A 17,800-nucleotide genomic window follows, 5' to 3' on the forward strand; every position below is an offset into this window, starting at 1 on the left:
GTGTTCAGGGCCCCACCCGGGATGCGCCGTCTCCTCTCCCTGCCCAGTCACTGCCATCAGCCCATTTCACAGGCGAGGAAACCCAGCCCGAGACCCAGGGAGCTGAGCGGCGGGTCTGAGCCCAGCCACCTGCTGCCCGCTGCTCCGGGCGATGGTGCCTCGGGGCGCGGAGCCGGCTTCCAGCTGTAGCTGCAGCGCTGCCCGTCCCCTGTGAGACACACACGTGTACATACACACACGCATATGCATCCTTACCCACACGCATGTACTCACTCTCACACGCATTCCCACTCATGTTAACACACACACGGACACACACGCATGAACGTACATTCACACACTTACATGCATTCACTTTTACGCACACGCACACGCCCGCTCGGCTCACGCCTCGCTCTGGCTCCGTGTTTTACGAGCGTCTCTCAGCACACGCGCCGTGCCAGGCGCTGATCGCCCAATGTCGACTCTTTGTCATGTTCAATGCTGCTCCTCCCCGAGTCGCCGGGTCTCTATTCCGCTCCGTGTGCCTCGCCGTACCGCGCGCTCTCTCTCTCTCTCTCTCTCTCTCTCTCTCTCTCTCTCTCGCTCTCGCTCTCTCTCTCTCTCGCTGCCTCGTGCGGGATGTGTTTCTATTACCCGAGACGCAAGGCGTTTTCCAGGCGACATGCTGACTCCCACACGCACGCAGCGGCCAGGCTCCTGCTCCAGGGGGTGTCTCAGCTGCGGGAGCCTGAGGATCCTCCCTCCCTCCCCTCCCTCACAAGGGTCCCAGCCAGGCCTCCCAGGTGGGGCGCCCAGTCGGGCAGGGGGTGGTAAGGGTGGGGCAGGGCGCGGGACCAGGCTCCCCTCCGGGTCTGCGTCTCGGGGCAGCCTCAGCGCGGAGGCGACGTTCTCTGGGAGCGATAGCTCCGGTGCCTCCACGGCTTCAAGCGCAGTGAGGCGCGTCTAAGGGTTTGCAAACAGGTTTCCTGCCGCGGCGAAGGGTAAATTTCACCGCCTCTCGGTGGCTCCTGGGAGAAGTTATTCTTAGAAAAACGCTCTCCCCTTGGAAAGGCCATCGATCGCGGAGCGTTTGAAAGGAGGGAAGCGGTCGTCCCCCCGAACAGCTGTCGCCGCGTGTCGGACACACATGCCCTTAGTCCTGTTCTCCATCGGCACCCGCTGGCCTTCCTGGTGGGAGCACGAGGGGCTGCTGCCTCGCGTCTAGGATGGGAGCGGCCTCGGCCTTGCCAGCAGGGCCTGGCCAGGATCTCGGGGGGTGGGCTTAGGAGGACACAGGGGCCTCACAACGAGGTTCACATGTCCCATTGCTCAGGTGCCTGTGAGCTAAGCAGACAAACCTACCTGCAACCTCCCCCAGTGGTGGGCCAGGGTCTCCACGTAGACGTCTCCGCTCGGAAAGGGGCAGCGAGGGGACCCTCAGAGTGCAGGGGGCGCAGCAGCTCTGACCCTCCCCCGGGAGAATGTCTGGAACCCGACACTCCTGCTGGGTGTGGCCTGCAGCCCCTGGTCCCCTGGGGCCCTGCTCCAGCCACAGGGAGTGTTTCCCCACCTCCCTCCTTACCCGAGTCCACCCGAGCAGGCCTGGGACCCGCGGTCCTCGGCAGGGAGCAGCCTTCCTGCCCTCTCCCTGCCTGGAGGTCGGGGCTCGCCTTGTCTCAGAGGCGCACGCGGCCGCAGGGCTCTCTCGGGGTGGCCACGGCTGCTGGGCACAGCCTCGCGCCCCTGGCGCTTGATCTGAGCTGGCGGCTGTGTTGTGCTGTGGGCTCTGCGTCGGGAGAGGCTGGCTGCTCTGATTCTAGTGCAGAGCTTCCATCCACATGGTCGGGAGCCGCAGCCTGTCCCACCCCGCGGGGTGTCCCCCTCCTTCCCTCCTTCCCTGGGGAACAGCTCCTCTCCTGCTCCATGTCTCGAATCCCCCGGCCTCGCCCCCAAACACCCTGCCCCCCCCGCCCCCCCAGCCACAGCGGGGCTCCCTCAAGTCGGCTTCCCAAGCTCTGAGGTCGCGCAGGTGCAGAAAGCCCAGGCCCTGAACCTCTGAGAACGTGTCTCGGGGTCTCCTGGGTCTTCGTCTCTCTGTGCCTGAGCCGCGGCCCCTGCTCAGCCGCTGCTTGTGGAGTTTTATTGCCGTCTGTGAAAAGAAGGGCTGTTGCCCAGAGGGTGTGGCTCAGTGGTGAACGTCGGCCTAGGAAGCAGGAGGTCACGGTTGGATTCCCGGTCAAGGGCGTGTGCCCGGGTTGTGAGCTCATCCCCAGTGGGGGGCAAGCGGGAGGCAGCGGATCCATGATTCTCTCTCATCATGGCTGTTTCTGCCCCGGGGGCCTGGGGTGCGGCCTGAGACTCCGCACTCCTAGCTGCTCCCAGGGGAGGCGCTGCCTCTGGCCGGGGACCACATGATGGAGAGGGCTGGGCCGCTGGGTTGAGGGGTCAGCGAGGAGGGTGGAGGCATCGAGGGTGAGGGCACGCAGCCCGAGCGTGGAGCAGAGTGCGGGGGAGGCGGAGAGAGGCCGGTCCCGCCCTCGGGGCTTCCTCCTCCTCCAAGAGCAGCAGGTCCCCCTTTGGCTCCTGGATGCCTCTCATGGGCCTCCCTGGCCTCGGGGCACGGCTGGGGGCACGGCTGGGGGCAGCGTCGGGCAATGGAAGACGGCCTGGCCTGCGGAGCCGTCTCATTAAACTGGCGCAGAGACCCCTCCTTTGATTGCTCTTCAGATGCCAACGAGCGGCGGAAGGGTCACAGCCCACGCGGCCGGTGGCTGTTGGCCCTCGGCCCCTCGTGAGAATGTTTCCAGTTCCTTTCATTAGAGTGAAAGTGGGCAGCTCGATGCAGACACGGCCTGGAGTGCACAGAGGCGGCACGGGGTGGGCGGGGGAGTGGGGGGGGGTGGGCAGGGCAGGGGAATGGGTGGGGGAGTAGGTGTGGGTGGGGAGTGGGTGAGGGTGGGGAGTAGGTGAGGGTGGGGTGGAGGAGTTTGTGGGGGAGTGGGCAGGGAATGGGGTGTGCAGAGGAGGGAGGCTGGCTGTCGGAGAGCACTGGGCCACCGGGACTGGGCTGGCCGGTCAGCAGACTCGAGGACAGAGGTGACCCCGGCTGCGTTTCTGGAGGCCGCATCCCCTTCTCTCCTCTCGGTGGCGCTAAGCCAGGAGGCCACTCTCGCTGGGCCAGCTGCCCAGGGCTGAGCGGTGCATTGCAGGCCATTAGTTTCTCTCCGGTCGGAGACGGACCCTCTTGGAGGATGGAGCAGCCACAACTTCCAGGGTTGCTGTGTGTGTGTGTGTGTGTGAATGTGTGTGTGCGTGAGTGCATGTGTGAGTGAATGTGTGAGTGTGAGGGTGTTTTGTGTGAGTGTGTATGTGTGAGTGAAAGTATGTGAGTGTGCTTGTGTATATGTGAATGTGTGTGTGTGAGTGAATGTGTGTGAGTTTATGTATGTATGTGTGTGTGAGTATATGTGTGTGTTTGTGTATGTGTGTATGAGTGTGTATGTGTGTGTGTGTATGTGAGTGTGTATGTGTGAGTGTGTGTCTGCGTGTGTGTGTGAGTGAATGTGTATGAGTGTGAGTGTGTGTGAGTGTGTATATGAGTGTGTGTTAGTGTGTGTGTATGTGAGTGTGTGTTTGTGTGTGTGTTTGTGTGTGCGTGTGTGTGTGAGTGTGTGAGTGTGTGTGTTTGTGTGTGCGTGTGTGTGTGAGTGTGTGAGTGTGTGTGTGTGTGCGTGTGTGTGAGTGTGTGTGTGCGTGTGTGTGTGAGAGACGGTGGTGCACAGAGGTAGCCAGCCAGCGAGGGGACAAGCACAGCGGGGCGGGAGGCAGGGGTGGGCGAGGGGATGAGAGTCTCCAGGGCAGGAGCAGGCACGGGGGTGCCCCAGGCCACGTCCCCCAGGGTTTCATGCTGAGCTGAGGGGCTGGGCCCATGAAGACTGTAATTAATTGAGACGGGACGAGACGCTTTAAAAAACTGACGATCCATTTGCGGGATGGATCATTGTTTTAAAAGAGGAACGAACAAGGAGCTCCCAGCCTCCTGGCAGGGCACCCAGGGAGCGCGCTGCCCGAGCTGGTGTTTCTGACCACAGGCCTCTCCCGGGGAGAAGCAGGTTCCGGCCTTCCTGTCTCCCTGTCCGCCTGGAAGGCGCGAGGGGGGAGCGCTTTAATATCGGCCCCGGGAGGCGCTGGCAGTGATGGATGGGCTGTTTTCGTTCTTACCTCGGAAGTGGTCCCCTGACAAGCTGTCTCCTAGCAGCGCACGCTTCCAGGAGTTCATAAATCCCTCTGGCAGCCCAGCCCGGCCCCGGGTGCTTTTATTGCCGAGGGCTAATTGCTTCATCTCCGCTGCTCCTGGGACCGAGGCGGATGCTGGGAGAGGGGACTGGGCGTGCCTCCGTCCTGGGCCCGCGCTGGGGGCAGTGAGAGCACGGGTGTCGCCGGCACCGCGGGCGTCTCCTGGCGCTTCCGCCGGGCTCTGTGGCGAGCGGGCCCACGCCTCTGTCATCTAACCTTCAGAACAACGCCTCACGTGGGGACTGTGGCTGAGCTCACTCTGCAGACGAGGCCACGGAGGCACAGAGAAGGTAGGTGTCCGGCCTGAGGCGGCACAGCTTGCGTGGGAGTCAGAGCAGAGGCTCAGCTCAGGCGGCAGGAGCAGCAGTGCCCCGAGGCCAGGCGACACGTGCACGGAAGACGGAGATGGGCGCCGGGGGAGGGTTCCTAACAGGGCCGCCCAGAGCCCACGCCGTGGAAGGCCCTCCCCACGCGTGGGAAGGACTGTGAACAGGACAGGAGGCCTTCCTCCCGATGAGGGTGCATTGCTCGGCGAGGTGGGAAGGTTTCGCAGGTGCAAAGGCCTCTCGTCGGTGGACCTCACGTTCAGGGAAAGGGAGACGGTCCTGGGCGGCGTGGGCCTGACCTACCAGGCGAGTCCTTTAGCAAAGGGCCCGGAGGAGGAAGAGGCCGGAGCAGTGAAGCCGCAGAGCTCATCTGCTGACCCCGACGCCAGCTGCCATGTTGCAGCAGAGAACTCGGGAGAGAACGGCGGGCCGGCCCTCGTCCGACAACCGCAGGAGCTGAATTCATCCAACAGCATCGCGTCCGGGAGGGAACCTGAGCCTCTTGCGTGAGCCCGCGGCCCTGGCTGCCATGTCGGTGTCAGCCACGAGGCCCGGGCAGGGGAGCCAGCTCACCTGTGCCTGGACTCTGCCCCCTGGCAACTGGGCCGGTAACCGGGTTGTTATCAGCTACGGTGGTGGCAGTTCCTGCCCAGCACCGATGCCTGGTGCACAGCACACGGAGGCGAACGGGAGGCCGGAAGGCTCAGCGCCTGTGGGCAGTGGGGGCGGCATGAGCATGGTCCCCGCCTGCCCCTTCGGCCCAGCAGCTTCCTGCCTGAGCCAACGCGGGCGTCTCCGGCCAGGCATGTGGACGTGAGGCAGCCGTGCCCAGGAGCACCCCACTTCTCCGGCCATGGCAGGAGGCCCGGGCACTTATCTTTTCTTTCTTTTCTTTTTAAATATGTGTTATTATGGATTTCAGAGAGAAGAAGGGAGAGAGAGATAGAAACATCAATGATGAGAGAGAATCATGGATCAGCTGCCTCTTGCACGCCCCCCACTGGGGATCGAGCCCACAACCGGGAATCGAACTGTGACCTCTTGGTTCATAGGTCGATGCTCGACCCCTGAGCCCCACCGGCCAGGCGGGACCCTCGTTACTGAAGAGCCAGCCGAGCCGGCCTCCTGCCCCGGCCACCGCAGGCTCTGGAAGCGCCAGCAGCCCCATGGTTGCATAACTTGTTTCCCTCGAGGCTCTGAGGCTGAGGAATAAAAACATGTTGTCTCTTTCGCGTGGCAGGGAGTGTGGGGGAGTTGGAGTCTCTCGGATCCGTCAGTTACAATACACGGCACCATCGGCAGCCCTACTGCCAGCCCCTAGAACGGTGGTGGCGAACCTTTTGAGCTCGGCGTGCCAGCATTTTGAAAAACCCTAACCTAACTCTGGTGCCGTGTCACATAGAGAAACTTTTTGATCTTTGCAACCATAGTGAAACAAAGGCTTCTATTTTTGATATTTATTTTATATATTTAAATGCCATTTAACAAAGAAAAATCAACCCAAAAAATGAGTTCGCGTGTCACCTCTGACACGCGTGTCACAGGTTCACCATCACTGCCCTGGAATATGCTGGGGGCGGGGGGGGGGGGGGCACAGATAATGAGAAGCTTGAAGAGCGAGCTCTGCGTGGCTCACGATGCAGCCGGGACGCAGGAGGGAGCCGCACACGTCAAAGGGGGAGAGCAAACGCAGCAGCCGAGCCTCTGAGCACCCCCCTCGCCTCACGGGGCCCACAGGGCGGTGTTCAGAGCGACACCCTCTGCTGCTCCCGCGCCTCCGGGCACAGCGTCCAAGCCCCTCCCGGCGCTCAGCCAGCCTCCGAGGCGTCGGCAGACAGGACTGATGGCCTCCGCGAGGAATTGCTCTAAGCTGCAGGCATCACCGTCATCACAGCTGAGCCGGGGTCCACAGAACCGGGGTCTGGCCCGCCTCCCAGGCCTCAGGGTGAGAGTCAGGCACCATCATCTCTTCCCCGCCGTCTCTTCCTCTGTGAGAGCCACCTCCTCCAGGAAGCTCCCCTGACTGCAGGCCGGCTCAGGCCCCGTGTCCAGGGTCCCGTTGCCCACTGAGCTTTGCTTCCAGAGCAGCGATGACAGCGGTGATTGGCAGCTCCTGGACGCGCCTCTGCCTTGCTGGCTGGACTGAGCTTGGGGAGGGCGGGGCAGTGACTGTGCGGCTCACTGTGTGCTCAGCGCCCACTCCAATGCCGGGTTCATTTTTATTTTTATTTTTTAATATGAGACCTACCTCTGAAGCAGGACTCATTTATTTTTTAAAAAAATATATTTTTATTGATTTCAGAGAGGAAGGGAGAGGGAGAGAGACACGTCAATGATGAGAGAGAATCACGGATCGGCTGCCTCCCAACGCCCCGCCTCTGCCTCCGCCTGGGAGCGGCCCCTGGCTCGCCGTCCTTACCCACCTTAAAGGGGCCGTCTTTGAAAAGGTACCTCTGGGGCTCGGAAGGCTCAGCCCCCGTCCATCGAATCTTCCACGGGCGGTGCCGGCACGGAGGTGGGAGAGGAGGCGGGGGAGGTGACCGCCTCCTGGTCCACTGAGCAGAGTGGTGCGGGACGGACTCCCTGGGCGGAGCGGGGTCTGTCCGGACCCTGATGTCCTAAGTGCCCAGCGCCGTGCCTGGCGCATAGTAGGTGCTTCACGCGCATTTGTTTAATGATGACGCAAACCTGGACCTGCTGAGAAGGGAGAAATGTTCCCAGGCGTCCCGGCTGTGGAGTGGGGGCCTGCGCACTTGACTTCCCGCCCCCCCCCCCCCCCACCCGCCGCCTCCCCACTCCCTCACTTTCTGTCCTGTCTGCTTAGCTACTTCCGGCGGCATTTAAGTGATCACAGACTTAAAGCTGCTTTGGAAGGAAAAACAAGACAGAACCCGGAGAGCTTGCAGTGAGAAGTATCGGCTCTGGAGTCAGAGAGAGCCGGCCCCATCGCGGTCTCTGCCCCATCCTGACTTGCTGGACCTTGAGCCTCAGTGTTCTCATCCTTAAAGTGGGGACAGTCGCTCTCCCCTCCAGGCGCTCCTGCGAGGACTGACATAGGCGAGGTGGTAGGAGCGCGCCGCCGGCCGCGGCCTATGGAACGCGCTCCGTCAGTGTTTGTTGAGGAAGAACAAACTCATCAGGGCAGGCGAGCAGGCGTCTCAGCCGGAAGAGCACGGCCTCCCTTGGAATTCTGATGAGCCGCGAGGCCTGTCAAACGTGTGCTGTGGTCGCCCGCCCATCGTCACCCCCCGCCCCCCCAGCCCCTGCTCCCCCGCCCTGCCCACCTGGCTAATCACTGAGCTATTTTTACACCCAAACGCAGAGGAGAGGGAGCAGATTAACAACCCTAGGGACGCACGCCGCTTCTATTAATATTAAACAGGGTATTAATTTTACCAGGAGCTGAAACATTAAGCGTGTAGCTCCATTAGTGGCCATTATTTTAATCTCCAGAAGCTGTCGAGCATGTTCCAGGAATAGGCCCGAGTGGCTCTCCTCTGCCTCCTGTCCCTAAGCTCGCGGGTGAATCAGGGACCGCGGCTTCCATTTCCCCGAGGGGAAGGGGTAATTATAAGCTCATCTCTGGTGAGGGCGAGCGTCTGAGAAATCGTCACACCCGAGCCCCTTACTCAGTGCTGTGAGCCCCTGAGCCCAGACCGGGGTGTGGGGTGCTCGCCGCCTCTCGGAGGCGCCCCGCGTGCTGGCTCCGGCACCGGCTCCCGGTGTGATGGTGGGTGTGATGGTGGGTGTGATGGTTTGACATCAGACCTCAGCTGCTAATGACCCGGGAGCAGAGCTGGCTCAGCGCCTGGGGAATGACAACGCGAAGGACACAGATTAGTTACTAACGACGGGCCCTGCCGTGGAGGGAGCGAGCGGAAACTCAGAAGCAGGAACAGAGGGCACCCGGCAGCTGCCAGTCACGCGTGGGAGAGCGCTGCTGGCAGCTCCCAGGGCATCGCCCCGGGAAGCAGAGACCGCCTCCGGGTGGGGCTGAGGGACAAGGACCCCTCGGAGGCGAGGGCACTGAGACGTGGCCTCTGGCCCCAGTCGGTTCGGCTCAGTGGGTAGACCGTCGGCCTGAGGGCCAAGGGGTTCTGGGTTCGATTCCGGTCAAGGGCACGAACCTCGGTTGCGGGCTCCTCTCCGGCCTGGGACCTGGTTGGGGCCCGCCGTGCAGGAGGCAACCGATGGATGTGTTTCTCTCACATCGATGTTTCTCTCTGTCTTCCCCTCTCTCTCCCACTCTCCCTAAAAATCAACGGAAAAATATTTCCAGGTGAGGGTTCACAAACAAACGAAGGATGTGACCTCTGGTGTCAAGCAGTTTGGTCTCAGATCCTAAGTCGACTACAGGTCAGACGCGAGGCAGCACCGGACACTGGTCCCTGAGAGAAAACAAGCAGATGAGTGGGGACAAAGGATTGTCCCGCCTCACGGCACAGCGAGCTCCAAGGGCACCCGGGAGGGAGACGCGGGCTGAGCCTGGTCGGACTCCCGAGCTGATGAGATGGAGCGGGAGCCCGGGTAGACCAAGCCGCCAAGCGAGGCAGGCAGAGCGTCCACAGCCCAGAGAGGAGACGCTGTAAGGCACCCACCTCTAGCGCCTTCAGCTGACTGCCGACCGGTGCGTGCGTGCGAGTGAGCTACCCAGGCCCGGAGGGAGACCGCATGAGAGGGGCGGCAGGAGCAGTGGCTCACACAGGCCCAGGCGCGCTCGGCGCTCCCAGCAGGAGCGTGTCCAGGCCTGAATCCCCCAGGGCACGGGGCATAGGACTAAAAACATCGCCTCCAGAACGTGGGAAACTAGCCGATGCTAAAGCTACTCTCCTCTCACTTAAAAGGCCTTAAAAAGTCTTCAAAGGACAAACATAGTTTTAGTTTTTCCCCTTTTAATTGAGTTTTTTGGGGTGGCACTGGTTAACAAAATTATACAGGTTTTAGGTGCACAGTTCCACACGCACCATTTGTGTACGGGATTATGTGTTCACCACTCCAAGTCGTCTCCTCCCATCACCATTTGTCTCCCCGATATCATCCTCCACCTCCTCCTTCCCCTCCTTCCCCCATTAATCGCCACACTGTTGTCCCTGCCCATGAGTTTCCCTTTTTCTTTTTGTGCTCTATCTGCCCCCCTGCCCCCCGTCTCCCAATCGCCCCAAATAGCTGCCAGCTGCTCTCTATCCATGAGTCTGTCTCTGTTTTGCTTGTTCGTTCATTCTGTTCATTAGCTCCACAAATGAGTGACATTGTATGTTACTTGTCTTTCTCCGACTGGTTTATTTTACTTAGCACAATGCTCTCCAGGTCCATTCTTCTTCTTTTTCTTCTTCTTCTCCTCCTCCTCCTCCTCCTCCTCCTCCTCCTTCTCCTCCTCCTCCTCCTCCTTCTCCTCCTCCTCCTCCTCCTTCTCCTCCTCCTCCTCCTCCTCCTCCTCCTCCTCCTCCTCCTCCTCCTCCTTCTTCTTCTCCTCCTCCTTCTTTCTTTCTTTCTTTTTTTTTTTACAGCTGAGTAGTGTGCCATTACTTAGTGTGTAAATGTACCACAGCTGTTTATCCACTCATCTACTGATGGACACTGGGGCTGCTTCCAAATCTCCAACACATTCCCAGTTAATCTAGAACAAAACTCAAGAATATTTATAGATACGCAGTAATACCCACTACCCAATAAGGTAAAACTCGCCTTGTCTTCCATGCAATAAAATGTTACCAGGCATGCAGAGAAACAAGAAACCAAAATCAATAAGAAAAGCTAATCCATAAATACAGACACAGAAATGACACATATATAACTAGCAAGAAATACATTAAAACTGTTACCGCAACTATATTTTCCACACCAAGAGGGTAAAGGAAAACTTGAACATGTTAAGTGGAGATCAGGAAGTCTAAGATTGAACTTCAAGAGATGAAAAATATAATATCTGAGATTAAAAAGTACACTGGGTGGGATTAACAACAGACTAGCTGCTGAAGAAGAAAAGACTAGTCAACCTGAAGACAGCGCGATTGAAACGATCAAAAACAAACTACAGAGAAAAAAGAGATTAAGATAATGAACAGAGAATCAGCTTCAACAGCCCTAATATTTGTGTGATTGTGGTCCTCGAAAGAGGGAGAAAGGGAGAGGGGAGAAGGAAATGTATATGAAGAAATGGGTGAAACATTTCAAATTTGATAGCAACTATTAATTCAGAGATCAAAGAATCCCAGTGAACTCCACACACAAGGAACATGAAGAAAACGACATAGAGGCACATCATAGTCGAATTTCTCAAAACCAAGGATAAAGGCAACATCTTAAAAGCAGTTAGAGAAGAAGAATCACTTTGTGTAGAGAGGAGGAAACATGGCAGCCCTGACCAGTGTGGCTCAGTGGATAGAGCATCGGCCTGCGGACTGAAGGGTCCCAGGTTCGATTCCGGTCAAGGGCATGTACCTTGGTTGTGGGCACATCCCCAGCAGGGGGTGTGCAGGAGGCAGCTGATCGATATTTCTCTCTCATTGATGTTTCTAACTCTCTATTCCTCTCCCGTCCTCTCTGTAAAAAATCAATAAAATATATTAAACACACACACACAAAAAAAACCCCCAAAAATTTACCATTAAAAAAAAAAAAATGATGGCAGACTTCTAGTCAGTAACAGTGCCACCAGAGGACAGTGGCACAGCATTGGCCAAGCACTGACGGGTAAAACAACTGCCAATCTGGAATTCTATACCCAGCCAAGATACAGCAAACAAGCAAGACCGTAAAATAAAGACTCTCAGGTATACACAAGCTTAAGTAGTCCGTTACGAGCAGATCGTCACTACAAAAAATGACAAAAAAAATCCCTCAGGCAGGAGGACAACGGCACCTGATGGAAACTGGGATCTACACAAAGGAATGAAGAGTATTTACCAAAATGGTAAATTTTCTGGTCAAAAATAAAACATGAAAATAAAGATGATTGGCTGTTTAAGTGAAAAATAATAACCATGCCGTATGGGATTTAAAGCACAGGTAGAAGCAAAATGCCCGCAGACAGTAACGCAGTAGCTGAGGGCAGGAAAGAAAAGTGTGTTGCTGGGTTTTGCTTTTTATCCAGTCCCAGAGGTTTCCCTGCTTCCTTGCTCCCGCCTCCCAGACCTGTCACCAGTGGACTTCACGGAACCAGCTACGCCTTCTCTTTTGCTTGTCACGTATGAAACAAGGTGCAGAACTGCCATTCTCTGGACCATCCTGTCCATCGTTGAGGTTTTGCTTCCTGCAATTGTCGACAGTTTGGCTCAAATAAACTCATAAAAATTTAAAAAAAAAAAAAGTTGTATTATTGTAAGGGTCTTACACTGTATGTGAAGTGGCATCATATCATTTGAAGGTAGCCTATGATTAAAGATATATAACAAACCAAAAAGCAGCTACACAAAGCAGCCCAGCTGGTGTTGCTCAGGGGTTGAGCTTCAACCCATGAACCAGGAGGTCACGGTTTGATTCCCGGTCAAGGGCACATGCCTGGGTTGTAGCCTCCATCCCCAGTGCGGGCCATGCAGGAGGCAGCTGATCCATGATCCTCTCTCATCATTGATGTTCCTATCTGTCTCTCCCTCTCCCTTCCTCTCTGAAATCAATCTATAATAATAAAAGCATAATATGCTAATTAGACCCGACAGCCAAATGACCTTCCGGACGAAGCCGGGGCTGCGAGGGCTGAGCCCCTTGCATGAATTTTGTGCACCGGGCCTCTAGTTAAAATATATTTTAAAAAATCAAAGCCAAACTCCACAAAATAGTTATACCTAACAAGCCAACAAAGAAGATCAAATGAAATAAAAAATACTCAACCTTATAGGAGACAAAAAAAACCACAACCAAACACAACTAACGAGGAACAGTGGAACAAACAACAGATGGGAGACATAGAAAGCAAATAACCACGTGTGTCATCTCACAGCTCTGTGTCGAGACGACGCAGACCCTATCACGCGGGGTCCCAGCACCCAGGACGCCTGCCTGCGTGGCAGCCAGCACTCATATGCAGCCGACCCTGTGCTGGCGGACACCCTGCCTCTCTGTCGGGAGGCCCCTCCCGGCTGCCTGTCTCCCACCCCTCGTCTCCGATCCCTCCCTGCACTCAGCGTGCCGTGCCAGCTGGGCTGGGAAGACTCATCTGTCTGCAGATGGTCCAAGTCCAGGTACTGAAGAGCCAGCCATCATCTGTCTGTGCGTTAGCTGCCACCATGGGCCCTGGAGGGCTGCTGTCTTTCCTGCAGAATGCCTGTCTCGTGATCCAGGAGGAGCCCTCTGCCCTCCCCTCTTCTGATTGCACTCACAGCCGCCCTGTACCCCTGGGAAGGCTTTAGGGGGCCAGCTGGGAATTGGGGCAGGAAGAGGAGAAGCGGCCCCTTTGGGGACCAGCCATTAAAGCAGCGGTTCTCAACCTGTGGGTCGTGACCCCTTTGGGGGTCGAACGACCCTTTCCCAGGGGTCGGCTAAGACCATCGGAAAACATATATAATTACATATTGTTTTTGTGATTAATCACTATGCTTTCATTGAAATCGGGGGTCACCACAACATGAGGAACTGTATTAAAGGGCCGCGGCATTAGGAAGGCTGAGAACCACTGCTCTAGACGTTCCCGATTGCCCGGAAACGGACTCGCCCATGCTTCTCGCTCCAACACCCGCCTCCTCCCGAGTCGGCCATCGCAACCGGCTTTGCTGTTCACCTATTTCTTTCTTTCTTCCTTTTTAACATGTTTTTATTGATTTTTAGATAGAGAGGAAGGGAGAGGGAGAGAGAGAGGGAAACATTGATGAGAGAGAAACGCCATCAAGCAGCTGTCTCCTGCACACCTGCCCCTGGGGATCGAGCCAAGCCCACCCCCGGGCCTGTGCCCTGAACGGGACTCGAACTCCTGACCTCTTGGTTCATGGGTCGATGCTCAGCCACTGAGCCACACTGGCCAGGCCTGTTCAGCTATTTCAACGCCTGCCTTTGGGCGACTGCGGACTCTTAGGCTCCAGCCCCGAACACAGAGCCCCCTGGACCTAGCAGACACCCGTCTGCACCCGTAGAAGGACCATTGTCTTCGCTGAACCTGTGGGAGGCCAGTGGCCAGGAGGCCTGTGCAGGCCCCCCAGCTGAGTCTGGGACCCCCTGAGCCCTGCCCTGGGGGCCCCTCCTGCTGCCCGGGCCTCCCCCCAACAAGGGCTCTGCTCTGTGATCCTGCCCTCTATGGGCCGAGGGTTGGGCCTCTGCAGGTGCTGCTTGGTTTTGGGGCAGCAGGTCTGGAAGAATCCATCAGCCGCCGTCTCTCCTCCCTGATGCAGGAGGGTGGGTCCTCCGGGCCTTCGTGTCAGATGCCCACGCGTACCTTTCCTCCCGGCTTTCCTGGTTCCCTCTGTGGTCGGGGGCCGTGCGGGGACCCAGGGGTCTTCCCTGGCAGCTCTCGCTCCGGGAAGCTGTTTTGGGGCAGTGCCCGGGCAGGGCAGTCTCTTCTGGGCTGTTTCCTAAGGGCACAGTGGCTGCCTCAGTCTCCCGACCCCGCTCCCCGGCTGACCCCTCTCCCTGGGACACGGAGCTCAGCCCTCCTCCTGCAGGAAGAGGTGTCGCTCTGTGGCGTCCAAGAGACCAAAGGTGAACGCAGGCCAGAGTCCCCAGGTGCCAGCGGGTTCCCCTCCGTCCGTGGCCCTGAGCGTCCCCTCGCCCCCCGTGGCCACCCGGGGCCCTCCGTCCTGACCATGACACGGACGATGTCAGTGTGTTGGACTGAGGAGCCTGCTGAGTATTTAATCCTTATTTGAAGCTGATGTTTATTTTATTTCGGAGTTTAAGTGAGTCCGCCTCAGGATACAGAGTGAGATAAGCAGGGGCCGGCGTCCCTGCAATAACTCATCTCCCACCCGCCTCCCCTCCTCGCCGGCCGCAGGGAGAAGCGTCCGTATCTCCCTCCGCAGAGCTGCCCGCGGGGCCAGGTGAGGGGCCGCGCAGCCCCGTCGCTGTCCTGTCCTGCGGGGTGCGGGGCGGTCCTGACACCGCGGGGAAATGGACACACTTTCCCATCGCAACAGAAAAGTCCTCTCGAAAGGAAAGAGATAATATAAAAGCAGAAAAAAAGAAGAAAGAGCCTATCTAATTGCCTCGAGATCGCCATGGTTACCAGGAGGCGGTTCCTCCTGCCGTATCCAGTCTTGAGACTGTTGTCCAATATCGCGAACTCCAGACAGGGCCGAGGACGACCGAATGGCCCGCACCCCCGGGAGGACGAATGCGGGGAGCACATGACCCAGCTGCTTGCCTTTCCTTTGCGGGGAGCAGGTCGGCCCGGGGTCACTGACGCTCAGGGCCAACCCTCGCCGGCCCCCTCGCCTCCCCTCCCGCTGCGCTCACGCCCGTGTTGCCCTTGTCATGGTGGGTTTATGCTGACCGAGCGCAGACAGGACGCCGTCCTTTTGTTTGATTTTGGGAATTGTATGCACATGGCAGTCCACATGTCTTCTGCGATTTGCCTTTTCCCTTTGCCCACGTCGGTCAGATGAGTCGAGAATTCGGGGAGAAGGGCAGGTGAGGGATGCCAGCTCCGCCCCCTGCCGCTCCCGGCCCGGCCCGGCCCGAGTGCCAGCCCTGGGAGCTTACCCAGCGACCCGCGGGGACTGTGCCTTGTGGAGGCCCCTAAAAGGGAGTTTTGATGTCCCCTCAGGGTCTGGGGCTGGACAGGGAGGGGATTCTGATAGTGATTGGAGGCACCAGAAGACAGTTGTAACTCATTGATCGGGGCCGAGGGAGGACTGGCCGGGAGTGCAGAGTGAAGGGATGCGAAGATCGGCCACTGTGCTCGGGGTAGGGACCCTCGGAAGCGGGCGGGGGACGGGGGTGGGGGCATGCTGTGCCTCAGGGCATGAGTGTGGAAGGCTCAGCTCTGCACGAGGCCGTCCTGGGTTGGCTTCTGGAACTGGTTGGGCTGGTTGGTCACCATGCCCAGGCCGGTGGTCCCCATCTCACCAGGCCGGGGTCAGGCCCTCCTCACACAGAAGCCGGAGTTTCTCCTAGGTGTCCCCCCACCGGTGTCTGCTGCCTGCAGGGCCATCAGAGGAGCCGGTGCCGGGCCGGGACCTGGGGCTGGCTTTGTGTGGGTGATGGGTGGGTGGCCTGGCGGAGCTGAGGCCTGGCTCACGCGGGTCCTGGCGTGTGGCTGCAGGCGTCTCATGATCACTAATTTCCTCGGTAATCACAGCAACAACAATAACCGTGAAGGTTCATTTGCGTTTAATGTGCGCGGCATGGCATCTTGCAGGCGTCACAGCGCCATTAGGCTGGGGGGGGGGGTGGTGGTGCGCCCGGTGCCCCAGAAAGACTGGGGTGTGTGTGTGTGTGTGTGTGTGTGGACTGAATTTCCCTGGAGATGGAGGAGGCAGGTTTGTGTGTGTGTGAGAGAGAGGGAGAGAGCATGGGAGTGCAGAAGCACACGTGCACGCGCGCACACACACACACACACACACACACACACTGAGCACTGCGATGCGTGGGAAATTCTCAGGACCTCCTCCGGCCCCCCTCGCTCCCTGACCCCCTGAGGCCTCTCTGGCTGGAACAGGTGTGGGGGAAGCAGGAGAAGATCGGCTCCGGGCTCTGCCTCACACAGAACTGAGCCCAGAATGTTCGCTGCGGGATGCCCCAGTGTGCGCACCGACCCGTGTTTGGGGACGGGGTCGGAGGCCGGCCGGCCCGGGCGGACCTGAGCTGCGGGTCCCTGGTGTCGCCCACGAACCCTGAGAGCACTTCGAGGCGAGGCCCGCGGCTGCTTGCTCATTACAACAACGCGCAGTAATGCGTCTGGTCACGCGGCTCAGACTCAGGAGGAGGGAGTCCACGCGTCTGGAGTGAAACTCGACCCAGAGAGCGCGTCCCTGTGTCACCGGGTTCTCTGCTCCGTCTCACGAGATACAATCTAGCGGCGCAGGCCAGTAGCCGTCGTGCGTGCCGTCCAGTCCCCGCCGGGCCACGCGCCCTTACCCCGCTCCCCATCTGCGCCCGGCGGGTCGGGGGAGGGGGGGTGCTCTCCTCCTGCAGCTCGCGTGAGCTTTCTCTCGTCCTGAGTGAGATGCTCACATTTCCGTGCGCTTCAGCGCCATTTAGATTTCTTCCTCTGAGCGCTCATCTTCTGCCGGGCTATTGAACTTCTTCCTCATTGATTTTTATAGGGACGATTTATTTAAAAGAGGAACGAAGCCTGTGTATATAAGAATTGCAGATGTGTGTGTGTGTATTTATCACTTATCCTTAAGGAACAAAACTAAACAAAAAAGAAAACTCTGTTCGGTAGCTTTTACCCGGCAGCAAACTTCCATCTTCATGTGGTTGTTCTAACACTTCCTTTTTATGACTCTCAGATCTGTGTTTTTGCTAGAAGGGCCGTTCCCATTCTGAGATTGATTTTTTAAAATGACTTATTCAAATACTTTAATGGTTTCACTCTCTCACTTTCTCCACTTCCATGTCGACCCATCTATACTTTTTTGGGTGCACGGTAAGGACCCCCAGGGTCTCTCCCCATCTTTGCATCTGGGGGGGTGTCCTGGGATGCAGGGTTGGGTACCAGGATGCACAGAGCAGGGAAGAGGCCCCAGGAAGCCATGCGCTTAGAACATTTGTTTCCCACGCAGCGCATAGCCCGTGGCTACCCCTCCACCTCGTTCCCCTTCCCAGGAGCACCTGCTCTCTCTGCCCCCGCCCCCCTCCCCTCCCCTCCCACATGGCCTTTGTCCAGGGCCAGGGCAGCGCCAGTAAACTTTGCCCAGAGGCTCAGGGAAGGCGTCCAGCTCCTTGCTATTTGCCAAGGGCTATGGCTCTAATTCCAAAGCAAAACACCGCGATCAGCTTTCAAATCGTCCTTTGAGCCCTCCCCCCGCCGCCCCCCAAATGTCAGGTAGGCCCCAGCTCATTGAAATTAAGAGATTGACTCCATCCATTTCCCCTCCTGCCTGGATGCAGGCTGCGATGCCCGCGGAGTGTCTGCGGAGCCCCCCGGTACTGATGCCCTCTGCTCCTTCCTCTCGTCTCCTAGCAACGCTTCCCAGCAGCCTCCTCAGCACAGCGCTCAGGTGGCATTTCTGGAGCAGGCCCCCGCCCGCGACTATCCTGGCAGAAGGGGAGTGCGTGCTGCCCAGACCCCGTTGGGTTGCACCCACGGGGCAGGGGGGGGGGCG

Source organism: Myotis myotis, unplaced genomic scaffold, assembly GCF_014108235.1.
Source record: "Myotis myotis isolate mMyoMyo1 unplaced genomic scaffold, mMyoMyo1.p scaffold_m19_p_2, whole genome shotgun sequence".
Lineage (NCBI taxonomy): Eukaryota > Metazoa > Chordata > Mammalia > Chiroptera > Vespertilionidae > Myotis > Myotis myotis.